We start from the raw sequence: 11,376 nt of genomic DNA, 5'->3' as shown, positions 1-11,376 counted from the left end.
GATGCGCTGCTTCTGCGCCCGCGTCACGGCCTCGCCCCTGGGCTCGTCGGCGGTCGGAGTCGTCGCTTTGACAGCCGCCGCCTTTGCCTTCGCTGCATCGGCGTCGTGGGTGGCGGGAGAGGGGAGCGTCTGCTCTCCGTAGCTGTCCCCAGATTTAATGGTGATGCGTCTCTGCCACGGCTTGAGCTGGGGCATAGGGGCGTCTTGGCGAGCCGGTGGTGCCTGCTTGTCCACGGGGTTTACCGCAGCATTGACCACGGGATGTACCGTGGGATGTACCGCGGGGTTGACCACGGGGTTGGCCACCTGAGTGACCAGGCCAATTTGGTTGCCGGAGAGGTGCCCCAGTTCCAAGGCCGCCTTGAGCCCGGCGTGGAACCCGGCCTGAAACTCCGCTTCACGTTTCCCGGCATACGCGGCCGGAGGCGCCAGCTCGCGGATGTCCACCAGGCTCGTGGCGGCATGCAGAGCCGGCGGACGGGAAGCCGAGGCCCGTGCAGTGGCATTCTGGGCACCGTTCGGCCGCTGCTGCTGCTGCTGCGTGGTGGACGGTCGCGTGTTCATCTTGGCGTCCACCCTTGCCGCGGCCTCTGCCGCCGTGCCGTGCGTGGAGTTGACGGTCCGGCTCCTCACCCGGTTGACGAACGCGGAGCAGACGGGGGAGAAGGCGTCTGAGTCGGCGTCGCGCGAGCTCTGGCCGGGTTCGGCGTGGCACGCGGCGGACGGCGGCGGTGCCGCGCCCGCCGGGTTGGGCTGCACGCGCGGCTGGTTTGGGTGGGGCGGCGGAACCGAAATAGTTGCGTGACCTTTGTCGGGTGCGGCGCTCGAGGCGGCGACGACAGAAGAAGCAGGGCTTAGCTGCTGCTGCTGCTGCTGGCGATATTCTACAATGCCAATTTGTCGACCCCGATCGCCGCCCTGCGTCCCCATGTGCTCCATGCCGGCGCCGACCGACTGGGAGCGGGACAGCTGGGGCCCGACGGGCGCCCGGCCGTACTCTTCCTCCTCCGAGCCGGCGCTCTCCGTCGAGCCGCCCACGTGAAGGCCGAGCTTGGCCCGCGCCTCCGTGTGAACCAGCTGCTCCGGCCGCCCCTGCAGCCAGAACTTGGAGCCTCCCTGCGGCTGCTGGCGCCTGTCCGGGGGGGCCCCCGGCCCCCCCTCGTCCCGGCCGCTGCCCAGCGACGCATTGCGCAGGAATTTGGCCCTGCGCTCCGACACGCTCAGCGCCTCCAAGCACGGCGGGGTGCTCCGCTGGGCGGGCGAGACGACGTGGAGCCGGCGGGGTCCGCCGGCACCGCCGCCGGCACCGTCGGCACCGCCGCCGGCACCGTCGGCACCGCCGGAGGGCATCTTGGCAGCACTCTCCGGAGGAGGCTCCGTGATGGCGAGCGGCGAGGGAGCGGCGGCGGCGGCGGCGACCGCGCTGTGCTGTGACGCCGCCATCGCCGGCGCCGGCAGCTGCGGTTGTTGCGGTGGTGATTGTTGCGTTTGTTGTTTTGGTTGTTGTGTATGTTGGTGTGGCGGTTGTGTTTGTTGTTGCTGTGGTGGTTGTTGTCGTGGTAGTGGTGGTTGTTGTGATGGTTGTTGTTGTGGTGGTTGTTGTTGTGGTGTTGGTGGTGGTTGTTGTGGTGGTGGTTGTTGTGTTGGTTGTTGTGCCGGTGGTGGCGATGGCTGTTGTGGTGGTTGTTGTGGTACGACAGGGTCGGTCTCTGACGATGTCAGGAAGGACGTGGAGGCCACTGGGACCGTGCGGAAGTTGATCGAGGAGTTGTCCAAGATGGTTGGGGCCGCGGCGGTCACGACCGATATGAGTGATGGGGTCACCGATGGGGGTGGGTCTGAGATGATGGATGGGGTCACAGGCGAGTGCACGCGCGGGGTCACCGTCGCATATATGGGCTCGGGTGGGGTCACGCGTGAGGTCACGGGTGGGGTCACGCGTGAGGTCACGGGTGAGGTCACGTGCGAAAACGCGGGTGGAGCCTTGAAAGGGGTCGCATATATGGGCTCGGGTAAGGTCACTTTTGGGGTCGCATACGAGGTCTTGGGTGAGGTCTTGGGTGAGGTCTTAAATGGGATCGCATATATGGGCTCGAGTGGGGTCACGGATGGGGTCACGGATGAGGTCATGGGTGAGGTCACCAGTGTTACGGGGTCGATGTCTGCACAGCAACAGCAACAACAGCAAAAAAAGCATCAGCTTTATGACAGAACACAATAACATTTCAGGCTATAACTACACGAGGTGGGATTGGTGATGGCCAAACATTGGAGACGGCCAAAGTAGGACGACAGAGCTTGGACATTTGTTGAAGACTGAGGGTTTGCCTCCACGCCCCAAGAGGTTATCTCCAGACATTCGCAGTTTCATTGATCAATGATCATTAGTGGCATTGGCCAAACGTCCCAATATCGGACCACAGAGCTTGGCTAATTGTTGGTGCTGGTTCTGGCTGCCTTTCCTGCTTTTCTGGGTTTTTCCCGCCCCTCTCAATTATTCTCACTCGTTACGTGGCCCATCCCACGGTTGAACGATGAATCGAGCTCAACAACAACAACAAGACACAAGCAGGAGGGTGCGTCACCTGTGGGCGGGCGGTAGCGGAGTCGCGCCAGCCCCTGGTGCTGGTTCTGCAGCCTGGCGGAGGGGGGGTCGCCGTGCGCCAAGGTGGGCGATTGAGGGGGGCTGTCATCGGGTGGCCTCGACTTGGGGGGGCTCGGAGCGGATCGCGGGGGGGGGGGCGGCACGTCCGTCGGTCGAGTCCGCGGAGCGCCCCTCGGCGTGGTCGGACGACGTGGACTCCGCCTCCGAGTCGTCCAGCGACTCGATCATCTCCTCGAAGAATCGCATGCAGTCGGCTTCCTCGGCGGACAGCCCTGGGATCAGGGCGGCCTGGGGTGACATCGTGGTCGTCACCGTCATCGTCATCGCCATCATCGGTACCATCATTGTTATATCACAATCAAAATCATCATTGTCATTACCACTGCAATCATCATTATCGGCGTCATCATCAACTGTGTCATCATCATAGCTACCCTTGTTTACCCAGGAAAACCTCACCGAGTCTCAAGACTCCTTTCCAGGAGGGTCCTGCCGAGTGTTTCCAGAAGGGACCAATGTTGCTATGCGAGTCACCACAAGTGACTGATTCCCAGGTCATGTTGAAGCGTTGGGATATTTGGCCAACGCTGGTCACAATGCACGTCTGTTTTGAGCTATGGCAGGAAACCAGAGAACCTGGAGAAAGTCCGTGCAGAGCAGGGGGAGAACACAGAAACCCCACACAGAGAGGCGCCCGAGTCAGGGATCGAACTCAGCTCCTTCTCGCCGTGAGGCGCGAGCGTGACCGTGGTGCCGTCACCGCTCTGGAGCCTGAAAAGCACCGAGACTCATTCCGGCTGCACAGAACAACCTCATCCACCAAGTGTCTGGCAGACGCATTGGGTTGACGTACCAGGCCAGCACGCTTTCCCTGGGCAGTGGAAGAAGTGGCATTGTGTAGCCTCGGCCCGGGTATCGAACTCACCTTCGTGGCCCCGTTTCTTTGGGCGCCCGGCATGGCTGCTTGCGTGACGGCGCGGGGCTGGTGCGGAGCGGGTGGGGCCCGGTCCGGGAGCGGGTCGTCACGGTACGCCACCAGCCGCACCACCCCCTCCACCGCGGGGGCCCGGTACGGGTCGCTCTGGGGGCACATGCTCATGGTCTATCCACTGCTGGACGGCGATAATCGTCCATCACTATTATCACTATTATCACTATCATAAGCTCACGCCATTTAAACACTGATACACTCACCCACACACTCTAACACACTCTCATACACACACTCCCACACACACACACTACCACACACACACACTACTACACACACACACTCCCACACACACACTACACACACACACTCCCACACACACACTACTACACACACACTACCACACACACACACTACCACACACACACACTCCCACCACCCAACTCACACCTCATGGCCACACTCGCAAACTCTCCCATGACGCTGTCTGCAGCGATGTGTCGCGTTCACCGCCCCGCTCACGACTGGGGATGTAAATAATGAGAATGCTACGCGCTCCGTTTGCTTCACAGCGGACGTCCAAGTCCCGCTGACGTCTTGCTCAAGAGTAGCTCACTGTGTGCCGCCGTGAGGGTACGCATTTTGACGAAGTCTAAAATGACTCCAACATTTTTTTACTCAATCGGGATAACACCGAGTAGCAGACACAGCCATCATCGGCCCCAACTCACAGGGCAGCTCACCCTCGCAGACGAGACTCGCCCGGGCCCCGCGAGTGGTGCATGTTTGAGGTGGATGTTTGTGGTGGTGGATGTTTGTGGTGGTGGATGTTTGTGGTGGTGGATGGTGATGATGGATGTTTGAGGTGGTGGATGGTGGTGGTGGATGGTGGTGGTGGATGGTGGTGATGGATGTTTGTGGTGGTGCATGTTTGAGGTGGTGGATGGTGGTGGTGGATGTTTGTGGTGGTGGATGTTTGTGGTGGTGGATGTTTGTGGTGGATGTTTGTGGTGGATATTTGTGGTGGACGTTTGTGGTGGACGTTTGTGGTGGATGTTTGCCCACCACCACGGCTACACCCGCCCCGCCCGCCAGCGCCTGCCGACTCACTGCTCTTGGCTCACGGAGCCGGGCGGGCTCACAGAGCCGCGGTAGCTGCAGCAGCAGCAGGGCGAGGATGGAGATGATGGAGAGTGCCGAGGGGCAAGGGTGGTGGTGGTGATGAAGCGGCAGCTGCTATAGGCTCGGGAGCGAGGTGCCAATGCCGAGATCTGCCGCTCGCCACGACGAGAGGGCTTCGCACAGAGAGAGTTCGTCCACTTGCTGCTATGACCATGCTCCTCGTCCTCTGCTGAAGTATAGCCACAGTTCCCCCGACGCCTCCCAAATGATGTCAACAGAGGAGATGGAGCGATACAATCTGCTACGCGTGTGAGCAGCTCGGTGGATCGCTACGCCTCAGGATCGTGAGAGGTGCGGCGGGCTTGGGATGGGATTCATCCAGCAGTGGAGTGACGAGGGCTGCTGCCTGTGACGAGTGAATGCGACGATCCGTGACCGTGCGTGCCAGTCTGTTACTAAATTTATCTGACCGCGCGTGAACGAGTATTGTAGGTCGCGGCACCCGCTGTACTGTACTTCGTATGACCCGAATCCCTTCGCTGCTAGGAACGGCGCTCTCAGGGAATTGTCAACCGGCAGGAGCCGTTAAGAGCGCCGTCGCCAATGTGAGATGTCGTTTCTCTTTAAGACCACGCGTTGTTGTTGACGAACGAGTTAGTATCGCCAAAATATGCATTTCATAGTCCTCTACAGTTATCTCCAGGCCCCGATCAGCCGGCAGGGGCGAACGCGAGCACTTTCAAGGCTGCGCCTCTACCGTAGCCCGCGTCGCCGGTTCGCGCTCCGCTGGAGCGAGTCGCTCACTCCACGTTACCGTCTTTGACGCCAGCGCGAGACGACTGCGGAGGAGGCAGCTCTTGCCTGCTGGTAGCTCCTGCCTGCTGGTGTCTCTGTCTGCCCTGCGATCTCCGCGTCTGTGGGGAGGGGAAATAAAGGCGGACGGGTGAGAGACGAGGAGGAGAGAGCGGGGGGTGAGAGACGCGGAGGAGAGACGCCGGCGCGGTCGCTGAGGCGGGCGGTGTGGGAGCGCACAGACAGTGGAACACTCACCTGGAGAAACCACGCCCCGCGCGCACCACGGCCCCTCCCGGCACGGCTCACGGTCACCCACCCACCCACCTGCTCACTCACCCGCCCACCCACCAGCCCCCCCGCCAGCCCCCCCGCCAGCCCCCCCGCCCGCCCACCCGCCCGCCCACCCGCCCGCTCACTCGCCCGCCCACCCGCCCACCCACCCGCCCACCCGCCTACCCGCCCACCCACCCGCCCACCCGCCTACCCACCCGCCCACCCGCTCGCCCACCCGCTCGCTCACCCGCCCACCCGCTCGCTCACCCGCCCGCCCACCCGCCCGCTCACCCGCCCGCTCACCCGCTCGCTCACCCGCCCGCCCACCCACCCGCTCACTCACCCACCCACCCACCCGCTCACTCACCCGCCCACCCACCCACCCACCCGCTCACTCACCCACCCACCCACCCGCTCACTCACCCACCCACCCACCCGCTCACTCGCCCACCCACCCGCTCACCCGTCCAACCACCCGCTCACTCACTCACCCACCCACCCACCCGCTCACTCACCCACCCACCCACCCGCTCACTCACCCACCCACCCACCCGCTCACTCACCCACCCACCCACCCGCTCACTCACCCACCCACCCACCCGCTCACTCACCCACCTACCCACCTGCTCACTCACCCACCCACCTGCTCAATCACCCGCCCACCTGCTCACCCACCCGCTCACTCGCCCACCCGCTCGCTCACCCACCCACCCGACCGCTCACTCACCCACCCGCTCACTCACCCACCCACTCGCCCACCAACTCGCCCACCCACCCGCTCACCCACCCACCCGCTCACCCACCCGCTCACTCACCCACCCACTCACCCACCCGCCTGCTCACCCACCCGCCCGCTCACCCATCTACCCGCTCACCCATCTACCCGCTCAACTACTCATCCACCCAACTATCCACCCAGCCACCTACCCGCCTGTCTAGCCACTCACCTGCTCACTCACCCACCCGCTCGCTCACCCACCCGCCCGCTCACCCATCTACCCGCTCAACTACTCATCCACCCAACTATCCACCCAGCCACCTACCCGCCTGTCTAGCCACTCACCTGCTCACTCACCCACCCACCCGCTCACCCACCCGCCCGCTCACCCACCCGCCCGCTCACCCATCTACCCGCTCAACTACTCATCCACCCAACTATCCACCCAGCCACCTACCCGCCTGTCTCGCCACTCACCCTGCTCACTTACCTTCCAATCTACATGCCAGCCTGTCCACATATCCACTCACAAATCCGCGTGTGTCGTGAAGCTGAGCACGCGAGGTCGCGGCCGTCTCGGCGTGTGGGGCTGTCGGACGAGACGCGCGAGCCAGGCGATGTTTGTACATAACACTGACAAAGGCCATCCGTGGAGTTTACGCAGACTGTTTGAGGCAAGTGCTGCTAAAGCGCGGTTGTTTTTGCTCTGATTTCTATTTGGTCCATCGCTGTACAGAACTTCAGTGTTGATGTTTTGCTTTCGTCATCTTCATGACCCAGGTCCACTCTTGCTAGCGGGACTCATCCTGATCTTTTGAGTTCTCGCCGAGTGAAACAAAATAAACTTGACCTACTCAAGCCGTAAAGGTGCACAGGAGGTGATGTGGCCGCCTTTTATGTCCATTTTTATGATGGTTTACACTTCGCTCAACACACACGCACAGACACGCACACGCTCAACACACACGCACACACACAAGACACACACGCACACACACACAGACACGCATACTCACACGCTCAACACGCACGCACAGACATGCACACTCACACACACTCACACACACACAGACACGCACAGACACACACACTCACACGCTCAACACACACGCACACACACAGACACACGCTCAACACACGCGCACACACACACACAGACACACACACAGACACACACACGATCAACACACACGCTCAACACACACGCACACACACACATAGACACACATAGACACACACACAGACACTCACACGCACACTCACACACACATAGACACACACAGACACTCACACACACGCACACACACACATAGACACACACACAGACACTCACACGCACACACACATAGACACACACACAGACACTCACACGCACACACACACACATAGACACACACAGACACTCACACACACACATACACACACACAGACACAGACACACACACAGACACGTGCTGACGAATAAGCGCATTAATGAGCAACCTCACGCCAAACCGGTTCATCCCTCCCACCGACAACCAGCGAGTGGGACCACGTGGGGGGAGGGGCAGGGTAGCAGTGGAACGAACCTGGAATTCATGATACTTAAAAATTCACATACTTTACAAAATGCGCAGACTAAAAAAATAAACCAGGTTGATGAGCGGAGGGCGCAGAGACGCCAACAGCTCCAAGCGGCCAGCAACAAATAATCTCCCCCCAATGACGCCGGTGCTGAGCTTGGCATGATGTGTTGTAGAGTGTCGCGTCAAATTAGGACCCATGCCTAACAGAGGGCCCTTGCCTTGATCATCATGAAGAAGCGGTTCTGCACATCGGCCTGATGCCGATGGTTCCACCTCAGTGTCTCTGAGGAGGAGGAGGAACGCCAACTCCAGGAGGTGTGATGATGATGTTGTGGGTTTCCAACGAGGCACTCATCCAGGATGTCCCACTGTGCTCGCACAGCAGCAGCGTCCCTCCAGATATATGTACTGTATGTAGAACTTCTTTCGCATCGTACGTAGCCCACCGTGCTCATCGGAGGTGGGGGTCTGGGTGGTGAGATTCGAGGATGGGTCGGGGGTGTGAGCGCGACCCCTGGCTGCTTCGTGGCCGTGAGGCTGCGGCCGCACCTCAGCGCTCTCCGTGAGTTCTGCCCGCGGCTTGGCCGACCTGAGGTGAGGCGCGGAGTCATGACGTGGCTTGGGGTGAGGCAGCGAACTTGTGGGGTCGGCACACACGTCACGCGATCATTAAATAGCTTCTGCCGACGTGAAGAGAGGTTATTGATGGGGCAGATGTCTGCAGGGGGATATTGGCCGCTTATTTATATTGTCTCCGTGCATTGCGACCTAGGTAAGCATTGCATACTTGTGCGAGTATTTGACACGTTGTCCTTGCCAAAGACAACCACCCACCCCTCCCGTCAACCGTGAAGGCCTCAACAAACGTATCCACCCGCCGCCGACTTAAAGTCGCGATCTCCTTCAGGGATGGCGCTGCTCTGTCTCTCTCCCGACGTCCTCCCGTGGCCAGCAGACAGCCCCCTTCGGAGTTATCTCCTCAACACCATTGCCCGCCATGCGCAAGAATGGTGGAGGTGTTGGGGTGGGATCAAGGGTGTTGGTTGGGGTGCTGCCATGCCAGCCGGGTTCGAGGCGCTGGGTCCAACGCTCAAGACGCCGCGTCGCTTCATCCGCGTGCCCCTCAGACCCGCGCCGCGGATTGCAGCGCGAAACACCATCAGGGGCGACGTGGCGAGCTGCGTGTCTCTGCGTGTCTCTGTGTGTGTCTCTGTGTGTGTCTCTGTGTGTGTCTCTGCGTGTGTCTCTGTGTGTGTGCGTCATTGTGTGTGTGCGTCATTGTGTGTCTGTGTTTTTGTGTGGGCAGCGGTGGTGTAGCGGGGAGCGGTGGTGTAGCGGTTAGCGCACTGGGCTACGAACCCGGCGACCCGAGTTCCATTCCCGCTCACTTCCAACATGGGTGACGATGTCCTGTGTCTCCCCACCCCGGAGTCGATCCAGCCTTGGACGAGTAGCTGCTGCGGTGTCTAAACATGAGCGCTTGGAAGACAAAGGCGGCCGGGTGTGGTACTGGCCACTCACCCTCGTGTGTGCCGTTCCGGCCTTGATAGGTGTTCGCTAACATCACTTGCCCTGTTAAGGCGAGGCGGGAGACCTTTGTCTTTGTTGCGTGATTGGGGCGCCGTGTGCGTGGCCCTCACGCTCCTCCTCAACCCTCCTCCTCACCCCACCTCCTCCCCCGGCTCTAACCGTGACCCGCATCATCCATGCTTACTCCTCGCCCCTCGCCTCCACACTCACCACATCCCTCATTCCCCACTCACCGCATGCTTCCGCCTCTCCACGTCGCTCACCTCCCCACTCACCACCTCAAAACTCCAGGTGATCTCAAGTGCCACGACCGTACTCCTGGTAGCAACTCGGATTCCTTCGACGACCATACTTCACCACACTTCACCATACTTCACCACGCTGACCAGTGCGGCGGGTTGGTGAAGTAGGAGAGCGGGCCGAGGGCTGGGTTCAGATATCGCTCGCCACTGATGTTAGCCGTGGCTGGGAATGGAACTCGCGTGGCTGAGTTCGTCGCGAAGTTCGCATGCGTCTGTGCCATTGCTCCGCACCTTCAAAGCAGCAGAGACAGGTCGCTGGTGAGACACTGAATGTTTTTGCTTGTTTTGAACAAATGCTGCTGTAATATTGCACTCCCAGAGGGCCGTGCTGCTGATGGGATGTGTGAAAAGTGAATGTGACGTGGAGGGACCCGCATTTGATGTGGAGGCGACTTGTCAGCCCCGTGACACATTCGGCACGGAGACAGCGGCCAATGCGTGCGTTGCGTCACACGCGGGGCGACACCGCCACCTGGTGACTTCTAACATCAGCAGCAGCTGCATCATCTGTAGCAACAGCAGCATCATCAGCTGCATCATCATCAGTATTATCATCATCATCAGTATTATCATCATCATCTGTAGCAGCAGAATCATCATCATCTGTAGCAGCAGCATCATCATCATCTGCATCGTCATCATCATCTGTAGCAGCATCATCATCTGTAGCAACATCATCATCATTAGCTGCATCAGCTGCATCATCATCATCAGTATCATAATCAGTTGCATCATCATCTGTAGCAGCATCATCATCAGCTGCTGCATCATCAGCATCATCATCAGTATCATCATCATCAGTTGCATCATCATCTGTAGCAGCATTATCATCAGCATCAGCTGCATCATCAGCATCATCATCAGTATCATCATCATCAGTATCATCATCATCATCAGTTGCATCATCATCTGTAGCAGCATCATCATCATCAGCTGCATCATCATAGTCATCTCCATCAGCAGCAGCTGCATCATCTGTAGCAGCATCATCATCATCAGCATCATCAGCATCAGCATGGTCAGCCTTGGTTGCCCGTGCTGCAGTCCGTGCCACCACTCATTGTCTCACTTGCCGCGCCGGGAGATGGAACACAATAACGACATTTGGATTATTATACAATATACGTTTATTTGTTGTGCTCAGTTTAAACTAGTGGTAGAAAGTGACTGCATGATGCATGCATTAGTTATGTATTACACAGTTTAAAAATACATAGCATAGCTCAGTATGCATAGGTGCTGGAGAGGGTAAGTTTCAATTACTCTGTGGAACAGATGATGGTGGTGATGGTGGTGTTGGTGGTGGTGTTGGTGGTGGTGTTGGTGGTGGTGTTGGTGGTGATGGTGATGTTGGTGGTGGTGATGGTGGTGTTGGTGGTGTTGGTGGTGGTGTTGGTGGTGGTGATGGTGGTGTTGGTGGTGGTGATGGTGGTGTTGGTGGTGATGGTGGTGTTGGTGGTGGTGATGGTGGTGTTGGTGGTGATGATGATGGTGGTGGTGGTGATGGTGGTGGTGGTGTTGGTGGTGGTGATGGT

The sequence above is a fragment of the Lampetra fluviatilis genome, chromosome 11, assembly GCF_964198595.1.
Source record: "Lampetra fluviatilis chromosome 11, kcLamFluv1.1, whole genome shotgun sequence".
Taxonomy (NCBI): Eukaryota; Metazoa; Chordata; class Hyperoartia; order Petromyzontiformes; family Petromyzontidae; genus Lampetra; species Lampetra fluviatilis.
This window is presented reverse-complemented; position numbering follows the sequence as displayed.